General features: G+C 38.7%; 1 pseudogene; it reads right to left on the bottom strand.

Moving 5' to 3' along the window:
- Positions 1-6,180: 6,180 nt before the first annotated feature.
- On the bottom strand, positions 6,181-6,291 carry LOC141418723 (small nucleolar RNA SNORA51; annotated as a pseudogene).
- Positions 6,292-16,857: the final 10,566 nt, after the last annotated feature.

The raw sequence follows: 16,857 nt of genomic DNA, 5'->3' as shown, positions 1-16,857 counted from the left end.
CCAGCCCCCTCCGCGCTCTGATGTCACCGCGGTCCCTGTCACCCGCGGATCCCATCCGCTCATCTGCTGGCGCGCGACCAGGGACAAAGAGAGGGGCCCTCAGCGCTAGGTTCTGTGGACATTGAGCTTCCTCCACTTTTTTTTTTTTTTTAAACTTGGAAAAGTTTTAAGGACAAATTAGGGAACTTCCTTGTCTTTTCAGTGAGTAGATCAAGATTTGACAAATCTGTTGTGGATCATAGGCCACATAGATTAATTTTAAGAAATACAATCAAATATCACCAAATGTCTGATACTAATATCAATTTTTCACAAACTCTGAAAAAGTACAAGTGTAAGCAGCATTCCCATCTTATGCTCTGAAGCCTGTGTTACTCTGATACCCAAATCAGGTAAAGACACCACAAGCAAACAAGAGACCATTATCATTTACGAACACAGGTAAAAGTCTTAGCAATTATAATCCAGTAACATCTGAAAAGAATGGAACACCAAGGGCAAATGAGATTTATCCTAGGAAAGCCAGATTAGTTTACCAAAAATCAGATATGTGATCACACCATACCAATAGAACAGGATGGGAACATGGTCCACCTGCTGTCTCCCGGAGAGACTGCATGTGATCATGTCAGTAACCTAAAGGAAAGGCATTGAACAAATCCATCGCGATTTAATGATGAAAGCACTGAGCAAACTAAGAATAAAGGAGCATCTTCAAATTGAAAGTTCACCTGTGAAATAGCTACTAACATCACACTTGGTGTTGAGTGAAAACATGTAGAAATAAATTTAACAAAGAAAGTACAGAGGCTAGGGCACAGCTCAGTTATAGAGCACATGCCAGGCACACCTGAGGACCTAGGTTCAATTCCCAGAACTGGAAAAAAAAATGAGGTATAAAACTGGAACCACTCAAACCAAAACCACTGTTGAATTGAGTTAATTTAAATAAATGGAATGAGGCACTATGTTTACAGATTGAAATATTTAATATTATAAAAATGGCTTTTAGTCCCTAATGATCTATGAATTAAGCACACTCCATGTCAAAATCCCAGCAAGCTTTTCTTTTTTTTGCAGAAAATTCATATGGTCATGCAAGTAACTCAGAATAGTCAAATGGATTCTGGAAAAGAACAAAGATATTTCCTAATTTCAAAATTTACTACAAAGCTACAATAACCAAGGTAGTGTAGTATGAGCACATGGATAGAAATAAAGATTAACGGACTAGAATTGATTCCACAAATTAAATCAAGACAATTCAATGGGGAAATAAGACAAAAATGGTATTGGTACAACTGTCCACCCACATGCAGAAGAATGAGGTTGAATCTCTTACAACAACACACTCAAAAATTAACTCAAAATGTATCATAGCCCTAAAGATAATATCTACAGTTATGACCTCTGAATGGCATAGGAATAAATTTTAGTGACCTCGGTTAACCCGTTAAGCAAGGCTTTTTGGAGATTCCAGAAGCATGCCACACAAGGAAAGTATGTTTATTAGGTTTGGTCAAGGTTAAAAGTTTCTGTGTGTCCGTGGATGACAAGAGATGATACTTGCAGATTGTTACCTGATGAGATCTTACATTCAGAATGGGCACATACTCCACCATCAGGGAAATGCAAATGAAACCCACAAAGAGATATGACTTCATATTCTTAGGACAGCTGTAATCCAAAAGTCAGATAATGACAAACACTGGCCAGGAGAGATCAAAGCCCACATATGGTGCTGATCGGAATGGAAAATGATGCAGCCATTTTGGAATTTTGGAAGGGAATTTTGGAATTCCCTTCTGGCAATTCCTCAAAATGTTAGACATACAGAGTTACCATTCCACTCTTAGGTATACATGCATGAGAAATGAAAGCATAAGCCCACACAGAATCATAGACAGGAAAATTCATAGCGACCTCATTCAAAGCAGAAACAACCAGAATATCCACCAAATGAGTAATGGATAGACAAAATGGGATGTATCCATACCCATTGTACTATTGGCCATGCAAACAATACAATGCATGTTACAATGTGGATGATCTTAAGGGAAAGAAGAGGCACAAAAGATGGTTCTATTTATTTGAAAAGTCCAGGGAAGGCACACTGCAGAGAATTTTGGTTGCTTATGGTTGAGGACGAAATGGTAGGAGGAAATGGTACTGACTGCTAATGAGTTCAGGGTTTATTTTTAGGGTGACAAAATGTAAACCTGATTGTGGTGTTGGTTGTGTAACTTTGCAAACATACCAAAAACTATTGAGCTATATACTTTAAATGGGTAAATTGTGTGGAATGTAGACAAAATATCGATAAAACTGTTTAAAAAAGCAAAATGTGAAATTTGTGTAGATAAGCAAAGACATACGTGTTTGACTTTTGTTTCTTATTGCCAAGTTTCTGAAGAAAGCAGGGGTGCTCAGTGGTCATCTTTCCTGCCCTTCTCTGTACGGGCTAACGGCACCTGTGCTGGCCAACATGGCAGGCAGGTCACAAACATAACAAATTAGTTATTCACCAAAACATACTGAAACAAACCAAGACTTGTTTTTGACAACATGCTGTATGTTCAAAACGACATATTCTTTTGAATTCTCATAAAATTAGACATGCCAATTTACCCAAATGTAACCAGGCACGTGGCAAGCACCTGGTTTTGTGGGAGGACTTGATCACAAGGCAGAGATGAGAAGACACGGTCCCTGAGTCATCTCAGAAGGACACAGCACCTCTTTTTCTCCAGAAGACTGTGCCTCTGGGTTAGGGTCCTGGCTTAACAGTTCACTGCATTTCTAGGGTGCCTGCAAAATGATAAGAACGCCCACAAATGCAAACAAGTCATTGTGATGTAGGACTGACTTTGAGTCCATAGGAGAAATGTAATTTGACTGCATCTTCAAAGATTGCTGTGATATTTGAACTGGGGACCAAGGGAACAGTATATGGCAAAAAAGTGTCAAGTGTAGAGGAAGATGGAGTTACTAGAATTTTCTAGAACATATGAAAGGTAATAATGAGTTATTCTTTATTGGACACCGTTCATCTCTGTTACCCTAAAGAACCATCACGACAAACCTATATTTAAAAATGCAGTATTATACCCAGATGAGAAAGTGGACGTAGAAAAGTTAGGCAAGTTCCCTGAAGCTTTGGAGTTTGTAAGAGTCAGAGCCAAGACTCCAGAGTGTCTGGCATCAGGTGCTTGAGGAGGACATAGTACAAAGAAGTAGAAAGACAAAGTCAGCACTAATGTGGAGTTCAGAGTTGGAGCAGGAGTTTGAATTTAATTTGATTCTTGGAGAAACACTGGCACTTTTGAGTGGGGAGGGGCCTAACGTGCAGAGTGGTTTAGAGTACAGACAGAAATGACTGTTGATTAGGCCAGAAGTAACAAAGAAATTACCCATGTAAATGAAATCACGACTGGAAACAATGTCAAGACAGAACAGAGACAATTTACAGCATCCAGCTGGGTAGGAAGAACACCTGGTCAGGTTTACCTTTCAAGGACCTTGTGCTGAGGCCTCAGAGCTTCCATTGTGATTGGGGGAGCTTTGGGCCTCTTGCAGGTGGGGTGGGGGGCTTAAAGAGATTTACTGCATTTGTTTTTTTTTAATTTTTATTTTATTCATATGTGCATACAATGTTTGGGTCATTTCTCCCCCCTTCCCCGCGCCCTCCCCGCCTCCTCCCTTACCCACCTTACCCCTCACTACCTGGCAGAAAATATTCTGCCCTTATCTCTAATTTTTTTGAAGAGAGAGTATAAGCAATAATAGGAAGGAACAAGGGTTTTTGCTGGTTGAGATAAGGATAGCTATACAGGGCATTGACTCACATTGATTTCCTGTGCGTGTGTGTTACCTTCTAGGTTAATTCTTTTTAATCTAACCTTTTCTCTAGTTCCTGGTCCCCTTCTCCTATTGGCCTCAGCTGCTTTTAAGGTATCTGCTTGAGTTTCTCTGCGTTAAGGGCAACAAATGCTATCTAGTTTTTTAGGTGTCTTACCTATCCTCACCCCTCCCTTGTGTGCTCTCGCTTTTATCATGTGTTCATAGTCTAATCCTATTGTTGTGTTTGCCCTTGATCTAATGTCCGCATATGAGGGAGAACATACGATTTTTGGTCTTTTGGGCCAGGCTAACCTCACTCAGAATGATGTTCTCCAATTCCATCCATTTACCAGCGAATGATAACATTTCGTTCTTCATTGTGTATAGATACCACATTTTCTTAATCCATTCGTCAGTGGTGGGGCATCTTGGCTGTTTCCATAACTTGGCTATTGTGAATAGTGCTGCAATAAACATGGGTGTGCAGGTGCCTCTGGAGTAACCTGTGTCACAGTCTTTTGGGTATATCCCCAAGAGTGGTATTGCTGGATCAAATGGTAGATCAATGTCTAGCTTTTTAAGTAGCCTCCAAATTTTTTTCCAGAGTGGTTGTACTAGTTTACATTCCCACCAGCAGTGTAAGAGGGTTCCTTTTTCCCTGCATCCTCACCAACACCTGTTGGTGGTGGTGTTGCTGATGATGGCTATTCTAACAGGGGTGAGGTGGAATCTTAGTGTGGTTTTAATTTGCATTTCCTTTATTGCTAGAAATGGTGAGCATTTTTTCATGTGTTTTTTCCACCCACAGAGTGGGAGAAAATATTTGTCAGCTGTACATCAGACAAAGGACTGATAACCTATATGTTTATAGGGAACTCAAAAAACTAAATTCTCCCAAAATTAATGAACCAATAAAGAAATGGGCAAGTGAGCTAAACAGAACTTTCTCAAAGGAAGAAATTCAAATGGCCAAAAATGCATTTGTTTTCTTTTGGTGGAAAAACAAATGCATTGCTTTTAGCTTAGCTGTCTGGAAAAGGCATTTGTGGATTTCAGTGGCTTTACATCATTTGTGTTTATTTTCAGGACCAGAAATTCGATCAGAAGTGTGGTACAGGAATCAGAAGATGAGGTGTGCAGTAGGAGTTCCTGGGCAGAGAAGGGGCTGCAGACAAGGTCATCCCAGGAAGTTTGACAGTGAAGACAGAGTGGCATGGAGTTAGGGAGACACTTTGTCCTATATTTAAAATTTAAGACACTGTAAGTAAAGAAGGGGAAGAATAAGAAGAGAGAATGTCAAAGAAGCAGTGAAACAGGGAAGGGGCCCAGAAGAGAAGCGGGGAAAGAGATGAATGGCACTCAGAAGGAGTGCTCAGGGCGTGGGGTAGGAACCCTTTGGAGATGGTAGGTCAGGAGAAGAGGGTGTAAAAGGGAAAGGGTGAAGGTATAGGAGATTTCTGGGACATTTTGTGGGAATGTGAGCATCTTCCTTGCCGTTCAGTTTGATTTCCAGACCTTAATGTGTCCTGTTTCAAGCAGAAAACAATTCTTGGACATGGCATCCACTTTCTACTAAAGTCAGGAACTTACACGTAAGGGCCTGGCATGGTGGCTCATGCCTATAAGTCCAGCTACTTGGGAGGCAGAGATTAGAGGATTGTGGTTTGAGGACAGTCCAAGCAAAAAAGTTAAGAAGACCCTGTCTTAAAGAACAAGACTGGGATGGTGCTTCATGCTTGAGAGGTCTAGGAAGGCGGATCACAGTCTCAGGCCATTGGAGGGGGGAAAAAGGGGGAAATTTTACCTGAAAAATAACTAAAGCATAAAGGGCTGGAGTGTGGCTCAAGTGTGAGGATGTAGGTTCAAACCCCAATGACATCAAAACCGAAAAGCTAATAAAGACTCTAATAATATTGACTTTTGTTTTATGCAACACCTTCCTGTGAACACAGCTTTCACTTGTCTCTCTTGTGTTACTTAGCAAATGAAAACTGACCTCTGTATTTGGTGTTGTGCTAGGTGATGGGGGCTAGAGATAGAAGTAGCTGTTTTTCCTCCCTTGCAGGAGTGGCCTGGGGAGGGTGGCATGGGAGTGCTGGGCTCCATGCACAGTGTCTAGCTCTTCTGCACAAAGTTCTTGAAGGCATTCATGTATTTGTTTGCTCGGTTTTGAAGTTGCACCCTCTAAGAGACATCACAGAGCATCACAGATTTGGAACCAATTCTCATCTTTCTACAAAAGCCAGAAGTGGGTGAGAACCAAAACCCAGTGTCTGTGAATAGAAGTAGGAAATGCTCTTGTGATTTAAGACTCAGATCTTTTTGCTTTTTCCCCCCACCCCATGCTTCCCCATTCACAATACAGATCAGCCCAGGGCCTGGGCTGATGGCATGAATTTACTTTCCCTCCTCTTACATAAGAACACAGGCTGCGGGAAGCACCAGGAGAGAGAGAGCTTTCTATTTTTGAAATGTATTTAGTGCTGTAGGTCCTTAGCCATTGTCACTCCTGTACTAAATTTCTACTTAGTTTGAGAAATGATTGCCATTTTGAGAACTGGAAGTTTCTTCCGGCATTTCTGCCCTCAGAGGGTCAGGGCTTATTCCTGGGGATAGTATGTCATCAGAAGCAAGCAGATGACAAGAAAATATCTCCAAGAAATGAATAGCATCATTATTATTGTGAGGAATTAATTGGCTAAATGATGGTATGGTTTCAGCTGTGGGCTTTTCTAGATTTCTTCCATTTATCAGTCTGAAAACCTGGAATCTGAAATACTGTGACGTGGGATACTTTACGAGTGCCAACATGACTCCCTAAGTGGAAAATTCCACACCGTATAACTTTGTTTCAAGCATGAAATTATTGAAAGTGCTGTCCAGAATTATATTCTGCCTGTAAGTTATATATGAAGTATAACTGAATACCCTGTTCAGACTTGAGTCTCTGCCCCAAGATAGCTTATGTGTATGAAAGTATTCCAAAATATGAGAAAAGTCCTTATTTCTGGTTCCAAGCATTTTGGGTAAAAGATAAAGTACACATAACCTCTATAATGCCACTTGGTCCTGTGTAAAGAGGTGCACCTTACAGCTGTGACTGGGGACACAGATTGAAGGCCAGCTTTGCAGCTTGCTAGTCCTAGACACACAAGTTTACCTGGCTGTTTGGGTTTTGGCATATGGGGTAATAATGTAATAATGTTCCCTGTACTTTTGCCAGGGCTAAGGAAGTGAGTGTATGTAAAAACTTCACGAATGTTTAAAGAATGACAATTATTTTTGGTGAGAAGCCGTCAGTTTTGCCTGATGGTCACAGAGGTTGACTTGTTGATGCTTCTTAAAAAGGGACAAAATGCAAATACAGACATTATCATACATGCATATAATTACACACAGAAAATTTTAGAGGAGACTAAGGGAGGAGAAAAGAAGAAAAGAATGATAGTGAGTGGATAACACTGAAATACATCACACTTATAGGACAAGACACAACACACTGAAAATGAACAATGCAGGGTAGAGGAAAGGGTAAGGGATGGTAATAGAGAGGGTTTGACTGATTAAAGAACGATATATTTACAGGTTAAAATACCAAAGCAAAATCTCACTGAACAAGGAACAGACCCTAAACCAATGAATGACAGGAATGCAAAACAGGTCATGTTGAGGGGAGAGCAATTCTGGGAGGGGAGGGTAAATGAAGAGGGTAAATGAAGAGGGTAAAGGAGGGTGAATGTGTTGATGTACTTTCTATATGTGTATGAATACGGAGCAGTGAAACCTGTCGACATCACTTTAGGACAGGGAATAGAGTAGGAGGAAGAAAAATGGAGGGATGAACCAAACCTGGGTATGGTATATATATATATATACCATATGTTACAATGAAACCCTCTGTATAGCTATCATATAGTACTAATACATTTTTTTTAAAAATGGAAAACTTCTTGAAATCTTCATGATTAATTTGCTTCTAGTACGTAAAATTTGAAGTTTTGAAGTAAATGTAGTCCTGATAACATTGACTCAGACAGGCCTTTTCTTACTCATTCCTTTCTGGATGTTCCCTGTGGGTGAGGTTGGATCGCAGTCACTGTGGCTGGAGGTGTGAACTCAGAGCTAAGGTCAGGGCTGCGTCCAGAGCTGTGCTTCTGCTGAGGCTGGGGCTGGGCTGCCCTCAGACTCACTCAGATCATCTACCAAAGGTAGCTCTGAATATCATCCTCCAGCCAAAGTTCATCAGGCCCCACTGAAGAAGGAGGACAAGGTCTAGTGGGCATGAAAAACTTTACTCTTTCCAGTGAGAAAAGTTTATTTAAAGCAACACTTTTCAAATAAACTTTAAAAGTTTATTTAAAGCAACATTTTTTAAAAAAATTAGCAAAGATTAGGAAGACAAGGTGATCACATCAGGACTCAGTTTTTCACTCTGTTGTGCAAATTATTTGCCCTCATCAACCAGGAATTCTTCTACGTAACGAGCATGGATGTATGCATGCTGTTCGGTAGTGTAACTGAAAACACCTCTGATGTCCCCAGAATAGAGGTGTGCTAAATAAGTTGTGATACATCTAAAACAGAATTGAGTCACTGAAAGTAATGCAGAAGGATATTTAGTGAAATGAAGACTGTTCATGGTCTGTTAGTTAGTAAAAAATTAGCTAATGGAGCAGTACATATCCTGTTATCCAAATTATTTGTGACATACATGTTTACAACACAAACATACAGAAAAAGCCTGGTTACAGATTCGCTATAATGTTAAGAGTGGTTATTTTGAAATCTAGGGATTCAGGATACTTTTAAATGACATTTTCTTTTTTCTGCTTCTCTATGTTGTCTAGATTTTACATATCACATCACTATAAAAGTAAGCAGAGGCTGGAGGTGTGGCTCAAGCAGTAGAGCAACTGCCTAGCAAGTGTGAAGCCTTGAGTTCAAATCCCAGTATCACCACACAAAAAATAGCAGAATAAACAAAAAACACAGCATAGGAACTGTCTGGAAATCAAGCACCTTGAAGGTGTCTTTGTGGACAGTTTTGCTGACTCTGAAGTTGAAGCCCTAGGGTTTCACCTGCTCAGGTGTGTTCCTAAGTGGAAGTCCATCCTAGTGCTGAGATGCTGAGAGAGTTGAGCCAGACTTTTAGATGATATCATGGTGGACATTTACCTAGTCTACTACTGCTCGTACTTTGGTTTACTGGCTCAGGGAGCACATGAATTTAGATCATCCACACGAAAGTCTTATCCTTTGTAGCTTCCAAGTGAATTCACTGCATAGCTAGGAGAGGTTATAAAATGGAATCCATGCATTGTTACTCACAATGAAAAAACAAAAAGATATTCTCTGTATTGCCCTTGTAATTTTTTTTAAATAGCATTAAGCTTTAAGAACTTTAAATTTACAAAGAGACCTTTGCTTTGACTCCAATTTCTGTTGCTCACTCCTGCCATCACAGATTTCTGCTGTTAGCAGAGTCTCTTCAATTCTACTTCTACATTTGTCCATGCTGACCCTTTATCCAGACAACCTCCGAATGCTGCTTGAAAACTTGCCACTCCATGGGACTCGGGGAAGGAGGGCAAGGAAAAGAGAATAATAGAGCATGAGCAAGATCATAAAGCATAGCATCTGTGAAGGTAGAGGGTACAGGGATGTGCATTGAAAACGGTTGAAAAATGGGAGGTGGGAGGTAAGGAGAGCAATGGAAGAGGTTGAATGGACCAAAGTAAACTGTACTCACAAGGGGATACATTGAGAAATCCCTTTGAACACTAAGACAGGTCTGTAAAATAGGCAGTGTGTGGGGTATTTGTGGGTGGAAGGGGGAGGTGAATGAAGGTGAGGGAACATGGTGGATGGACTTCATATATTATATGAAACAGAACAAGGAAACCTCTTGCAATTGCTTTAAGTGGGGTGGGGGAGGGGGCCGAGGGAAAGAGACAGTGGGGGCGATCTAACCAATGTGCAATATAAGCCTATTTGGAATTGTCACAATGAATCCCCCCTGTACAATGAATATTTCTTAATTAAAAAAAAACTTGCCTGTCCTCAAAGACTCAGATCAAATGCCAGTTTCTTAATTTTCCTGCTCTTACTTGCCAGTAGTTACTACACTCTCCTTTGAACTTTATGCTGTGTTTTTTGAAAATATAAAAGCAGCGTGAATTTATTCATGCTTCAGACCAGCCTCTGTTCTCCTTTCTCTCCAGAGGCACTAATAGAGTTTGGCTAAGCCAGTTGACATCTACATGTTTGCTGGCACTTAAAAATGAGGGGTTTCCACTATCGTGTGTGCTAGTTGTGTGAATGTGGTAAGTTATTTAAATTGTGTTTCAGTTTAGTCGTCAGTAAAATGTGAGTGATAATAGCACCCAGCTCGATGTGAAGGAGGATTCAGTGAAGTAGAACAACCAAAACTGTGTTTGGCCTAAAACTAGGTTTCAATAAAGGTCAACTATTTTTATTAACTCCAATATTGTATGCTATCCAAAGCTCAAATGCAGTCACTAAAAAATCCTCCTGATTGGATGGGAATCTATCATAGTCAATATAGTTTACCAAAATGTATGCTCTGCTTTACAGACTTTTACAGGAATGTGGAGGAGGATGAATGTGACAAAAATGACATTCCCACGTGTGCACATGGCCTCACTAACACAGCTGAGTTTTTCAGTGATGTCTGTTAGGAGAGTATCATTGCCAGATTTACTTTAACTACCAGAAACAAATATGGAGGGGAGTAAATGTTTCACTCCTCTTCTTTTCTACCTTTTACAAATGTAACCTCTTTCAAATAAACAAGTTATAAACTTCACGGATCGTTAATTAGAACTTCTACTATTTTTGTTACCTTCATTGTAGAGGAGAAGGATGAACATTTGTAAGGTTCTACAACTCTCTAGAATATAAGTATATTTTGGGTATTATCCAATAACGTGGTAAGTGTGATAGAATTTATAAAGGCTTAGAAACATCTAAAAGGAAAAATATGTTTTTCTTTTTTAAATTTTTATTTATTGATTGTTGTGCTGGGTGGGGGTACATTGTGGCATTTGCAAAATTTCTTACAGTATATTGAATATATCATACTTGAATTCACTTCCTCCACCATTCTCTATCTCTCCTCTCCCAAAAGATTTGTTTTTCTAAGTTGTATTTTGCTTTAACTGTGAACCAGCTGTTTTAGAAGTTATTTAAATGTTCATAAGGAAAGAGGAGAAAGCCAATAGGAACAAAACTATTTCTATCTTTAGAGATGACTTAAGATGCAACAAATGATGGCTCACTTTAGTATTGAGTAAATTTCATGTTCTAAAAATAGCAAGGTCACTGTATCCATCAGCAAAATTTTTGATAAGTGATAGGAAAGAATGCAAAAATGCTACGGAAACATAATTCCAACAGGAGAGGTGTTTTATGTGTGTGTTTTAAATCTGTGGGCACCATCATTGATAATCATTGGAGAAATACCATGCTGTCTACAAAGGAACTCAGTTGCATCAATTATTTAGTACTTAACTTTAACAGAAGGAAGTTTTGTATAGTAAGTATTGAAAGATGAAGTATCGGGAAAAAATAAGGTAGGAATTTATGAGAGAGAAGCATCTAGATTTTGATCCATTTAAAGAAATTAGCACTTTCAGATTAAAATTTTAGAAGAATAGGTGACATTTGCAAAATTGCACTTGAATTTAATTGGCCAAGGAAAGATAAGGAGGACAGGCTGTCCCAGTGGTAGTTATATTTCCATTAATCAACTTCATGATACAATTCAAACATTTCCCACTGCCTTTCTTACTTAGGCTCAGTTTTGGCAGGTGGCTTCTCCTTTACTGTCGAATAGTTTATGCACCCATCATGCTGGTTGTCCTTTCCTGGCCACAGAGGTCATGATATCGGGCGTCTACTTAACTGACGCTTCTTTGGCATCTGGCCTTCTTCAAAATGCCCCTGTTGGCCAGAGCACACTCATGTCATTGCTGATTGAGTTGCATGGTTCTTGACCCAAACAGGTCCCTCACTGATCAGTGAAGTGTGCATCTTTTTAGAGAGTTGTTCATAGCTGACCTGAATTCCATGAGGTTAGAGAAAGTCCCAAATAAAAAAAGTTCATTTAGTATCTTCCTCTGGTCCATTTAGGACCTTTAACTTGACTGGTAGTCCAAATACTTCTAAGGACTCCTCTTTGTTTTAAGTCCTTACACATAAACAAATTATTTTTAAAAAAGTAAAAGTTTACACACTCACCTGCAGCTTCTGGGTTGCCAAGAGCTGTTATTTCTGGACTTTTACTAGCTTTTATCCTGGAGTTATTCACAAAAATAGTCTCCATGAACGGTCCATATTTGGCTGGCTTTGAAACCACTCATTAGCAAGATCTAGGCAACTGTTAGTTAAGAAGTGGGCAAAGATTATTCAATACTTCTACGAACCACTTGGAGTCCAGTGGAGGGACATAATTGGTTGAAGATGTTTTCTAAATAGCAAGTTTTTCCTAAGTACTGCCCTTTCCAGTGCATCAGCCAGGAGTTAATTTTATTTTTATCCTCATAGGATTATTTTAATTCATGACACTTTTTCACATGGTTATAGCAATAATTGAAAATAGACAAATTCAGGTCCCCTTGGCTGATAATACTTGTACTCAGACTCCCCGACTGGCTTGTACTCCACAGTCTTTCTACATGAACTCATGCTGCTAGTTGCTCATTAAATTGCTCCTGCCTAAGTACTTCCTGATCATTTTTGTTACTATTTGTTCTTATTCTTCCCTAGTATTGATGTTAACTGCTTGGTAATTTCCTGATTCTCCCCTTTGGCATATCTTGAAGATTAGAATAGTTATTATTACAATTTTTTCTCTTCTGTTTTTTTGTAGCCCATTCATCATTCTCTTTGTGACTTGAATATCTAGAAGATGTAAACAAATCAGTCATATAGAGCAAATGTTTTTTGTGAGGATAATATACTTAGTATTTATTTTCAAAGAGATTATATGTCACTGAAGTATACTTTGAACATACTAAAGCCATACACAAAATTAGTTGCTAAAAATTAAACATTCATAGCTAGAATATGCCTCTTTTGGCAAATCATTAGGCTTTCCTTGAATGAAAAAAAATGTAAAAGTGGTATTATTAGAATTAATTGCTTAAGATGCAAATAATGTACTAGCTTGTTTATATTCATTATCTGAGATAAACATATTACCTCTTTTTATTTCTTTACTATTTTATTCTCTCAAATACTGCTCAGTATAGTGTAGATATAAGCTAATTTTTGGCCTTTAGTCATAGAAGAGACACACTTAATTAATTAAACCAACTATAATAATCACTGGTGTTAGTCATGGGGCGTCAATATAATATAACCCTAAATAAAAGAAATTGACAATGCAGTGAGGTAAGAAAATCAAGATAGTATTAATAATAAATAGTATAAATAAATAATAGATATATGCTTAGAGATTAGCTAGAAGGCTAGACTTAGTTTTGTCAGCAACAAATTGGGGAAGGTATTCATCCAAGAGGAGGAAGAATTTGAGGATATTACAGGCAGAGGTCACCAAGTGTGCAGAAGGCATGATAAAGGTGTGCCTTTGCCAATGTGGGTGGAAGGAAAACACAATGGTTCTTTACTTAATATTGATCTCCTGTAATGGGTTGGAATCCCCATATAAGAAAGAGTGTGCTAGTCTTGTTCAGTGTTCTACCTGTAGTCTGGCACATCTCAGAATTTAGTCCATGCTTAGTAAATCTTGGTGAAGGAATGGATTGTGAAAGCCTAGGACCAAGTGTCTGGACCAATTCTTGTTGGCAATGAGTCTCAGGAGTCACTGAACAGAGTGTTATGATTCCAGTGCTAAGTAGGGAAACAAAAGCGAATTCTGGTGGAAATATGGAGGACAGACTCAAGTGTCACCAGACTTCTGGCAGAGAAATGAGTGAGATACTTTGGGAGGGAAAGACCTAGAATGGTGGCTGTGTGGATGGCAATGCAAGCATCTGAAGTGCAGCAGAAGGGACTCATTGAGTGGTTGAATGTGGAGGGTAAAGGCAAGGCAGAAAGGAAGAGGTGTTGTACTGGTTGGGTAGATGGCAGTGCTACTCACTGAGTCAAGGAAGCAAAAACGAGCGAATGTTTAGATGGAGGATGAGCTTTATTTTAGACATGCTAAGTTTGTTTTCTTGAAGAGCATTCAAGTAAAGCAAAACCTTTACTTGTCTGGGATATGTAGCTTTGGGGAGCATCAGCATGGAGATGCTGCTGAAGGCTACAGGAACTGAGGTTAGAGAGTGAGAAATGAAGAAGAAAAATTGAAGATGCAACGGGGGTGGGGCACACATCTAAGCAATAGGCAGAAGCAGAGATGCGAAGAGGAAAAGCTAGCACTGATTCAATACAAGCTGTGAGATGTTATTGCCTTAGTTCTTTGCATATGCTATCTTATTTAATCTTTACAACAGCTGAGGAAAGGCTTAACAGGGAAGTCAAAACTTTTCCAGAAGCTGCATCTTGAAACCCAGCTGAACAGGGTTTAAATTGGCCCTGGCACAGTTTTTCTGTAAAGTCCTAGAGTGTAGATGTTTTAGACTTTGTAGCCACACCCTGTCATTGTGGCAACTACTCAGCTCTCATCTGTGGCACAAAAGCAGCCATAGACAAGCAAATAGGTGTGGCTTGTTCCAGTAAAACTATTTATGACTTTTAAATTCATAAATCTTTCATGTCACAGATTCTTCTTCTTTTTTTTAACCTTTTAAAAATATGAAAACTATTCCAATCTCATGAACCATGCAAAATCAGGGAGTGGGCTGAAGCTTGCTTCTTGGTTTAATGAGGAAGTTAAGTGCCAATGCAAACATAAAAACCCTAAAAATATCACTTTCATCTTGCAAATAGGAGGGAGTCAATGACCGGAGAAGGTGGTTTCAGCAGAGGAAAGAGGCAGAGACCCCAATGTAATAGGTTGTAAGTGATCAGGAGGTTGTAAGAGTAAGTGTAGAGATGTTCTTAAGTGGCTGAGAAGAAAAACACAGAATTAAGGTGGCAATTAAAGGGAAAGGCAGTGCTTGGGAAACATTTTTATTTGTTCTTTTTTGGATTTAGGCTATTTGTCTTGTTTGTTGATTTTGGTCTTTCTTTTGTAGATAAAGGAGCCATGTTAAGACACATTTAGGGGAGAAAACAGTTAGAAGGGACACTGTGGAAGGCAGAAGGGCATAGGGCTCTTTGCTCAGGTAGACAGGCTATTGTTGGTTCTCTTTGTCCTTTGTTGAGGTTGTATGAAATCATCTAAATAGATGTTTAGATGGTCCCTACTTTGTTTTCATGGTCCTATTGTGAATTCTGCTTCTATGGTAGCTTCTAAGATGATTAACAGGAATTTCATTTAATTCTTAAAATAATCTTGCCTGCACAGATGAGGTTTAGGTTGAAACTTGAATTACAACTCTTAGCTACATCACCATGTTTAGGTGCTTGCTACTTATGCACACTCACGGAGGGCTCTGTTTTAAGGATGTTATTTGTATGGCAGTTGTCTCAGAATGGCCCTTTCTACACACTGACCGCTCTGGAAAGTGGAATATAACATAAAAACAGTAAAGTTGTACAGTGTTGTTTTAAGGCTAAATTCGAACTGCAGTTTGAGTTTGGCTAGGGTCTCCAGAGCAGTTTGGAGATAATGCTACTTGACCTGTATCCTATGTCTTGACTTGGGCATCCTATCCCCTCAATGCAAAAATCCCTAAGTCCTTCAGCTCTATGACTTTTTAATGTATGCTAACAGAAAAGGCAGGGGGACTTTAGAAAAAAAATAATTTCAAATAAATTATGAACAAGCATCAGAACATAATTAATACATGTGGAAATATTTTAGTCGTGAGAAAAACAGGTTGGGAAAAGAAACTTGGCATGGGAAAGAAAGTTCAGTCTAGTTTGAGAACACATCTTTTCCCAAGAAGAGAAAGTTAGGAGGAAATGGCTAAGTGATAGTGCTCAGTACTCCTTAAATCATTATTAAAAGATTTCTTATCATCTATGATAAATGTCATATCTCTAATATGCTTGGGTATTAAAGAAAAATGTTAAGATGCAAGAGAACTTTTTAAATTTCAAGGACTAGGTGTCAATATATTTTATGGAGATTTATTAATTCTTTGACTGGGTTATTTTACAGCTTTAACTAGTAAAATAAACTAGGATTCTACTCTAATCTGGTCATTTTTTTCCCCTTCTGCACAGAGATCCCTGAAGACACCACTCTCCTCAGCCATCTTGACCCACTCACTACTTTTGACTCCAAAGTCATCCAGAACCCAGTGATATGTATATTTTTTTGGCGTATTTACACTATTTTAATTATTATTTAATTGTTTTTCATACTATAATTCTCTCCTGAGATCAAGCCCCTTATATTTTCTGTTCTGTTTCTTCTTGTTCTGAAAATAGACACATGGTACATATGACCTGGGGACAAATTGTCTTCCTCAGTGGAGACACACCTAAGTTGAACTTTTCAGCAATTGCAGAAACAAGATGTTCTGGATTTTCCTTTTAATTTATTGTTTCTGATGAGTGTTATAATTAAGGGTTAGAAAACAAGGAAATTATTTCAAAGCACAAAGTTTCCCGGAAAAGGATTATCTATTTAATTACCAAGAAAGCTCTTCATTATAAAATTCAAAATTGTCACACAACAGAAATGCAGGTAGTAACTTTAAAGCCACTTCACCTTGAAATATTGCACACATATAGAAGCATACATAAAATAAACATATACAATATTAAATAATTATAGAGCAAACATGGAAACATCATATAAAATTGCATCAATTATAGAATCAAATACCTCATGAGTATGTGTTTCCTATAACCTAACCTCCCAGAGGTACGGTTACACCTACTTTCATGGTATTCATTTCATTGTTTTGCTTTATGCTTTTTCTACTATGAATATATTCCAAGCAGTATAAATTTTAAGCTCATATAGATGGATCCATA

The sequence above is a fragment of the Castor canadensis genome, chromosome 17 (genome assembly GCF_047511655.1).
Source record: "Castor canadensis chromosome 17, mCasCan1.hap1v2, whole genome shotgun sequence".
NCBI classification, from domain to species: domain Eukaryota; kingdom Metazoa; phylum Chordata; class Mammalia; order Rodentia; family Castoridae; genus Castor; species Castor canadensis.
Note: the sequence above shows the minus strand (reverse complement) of the source record. Positions and strands in the feature narration are given on the sequence as shown.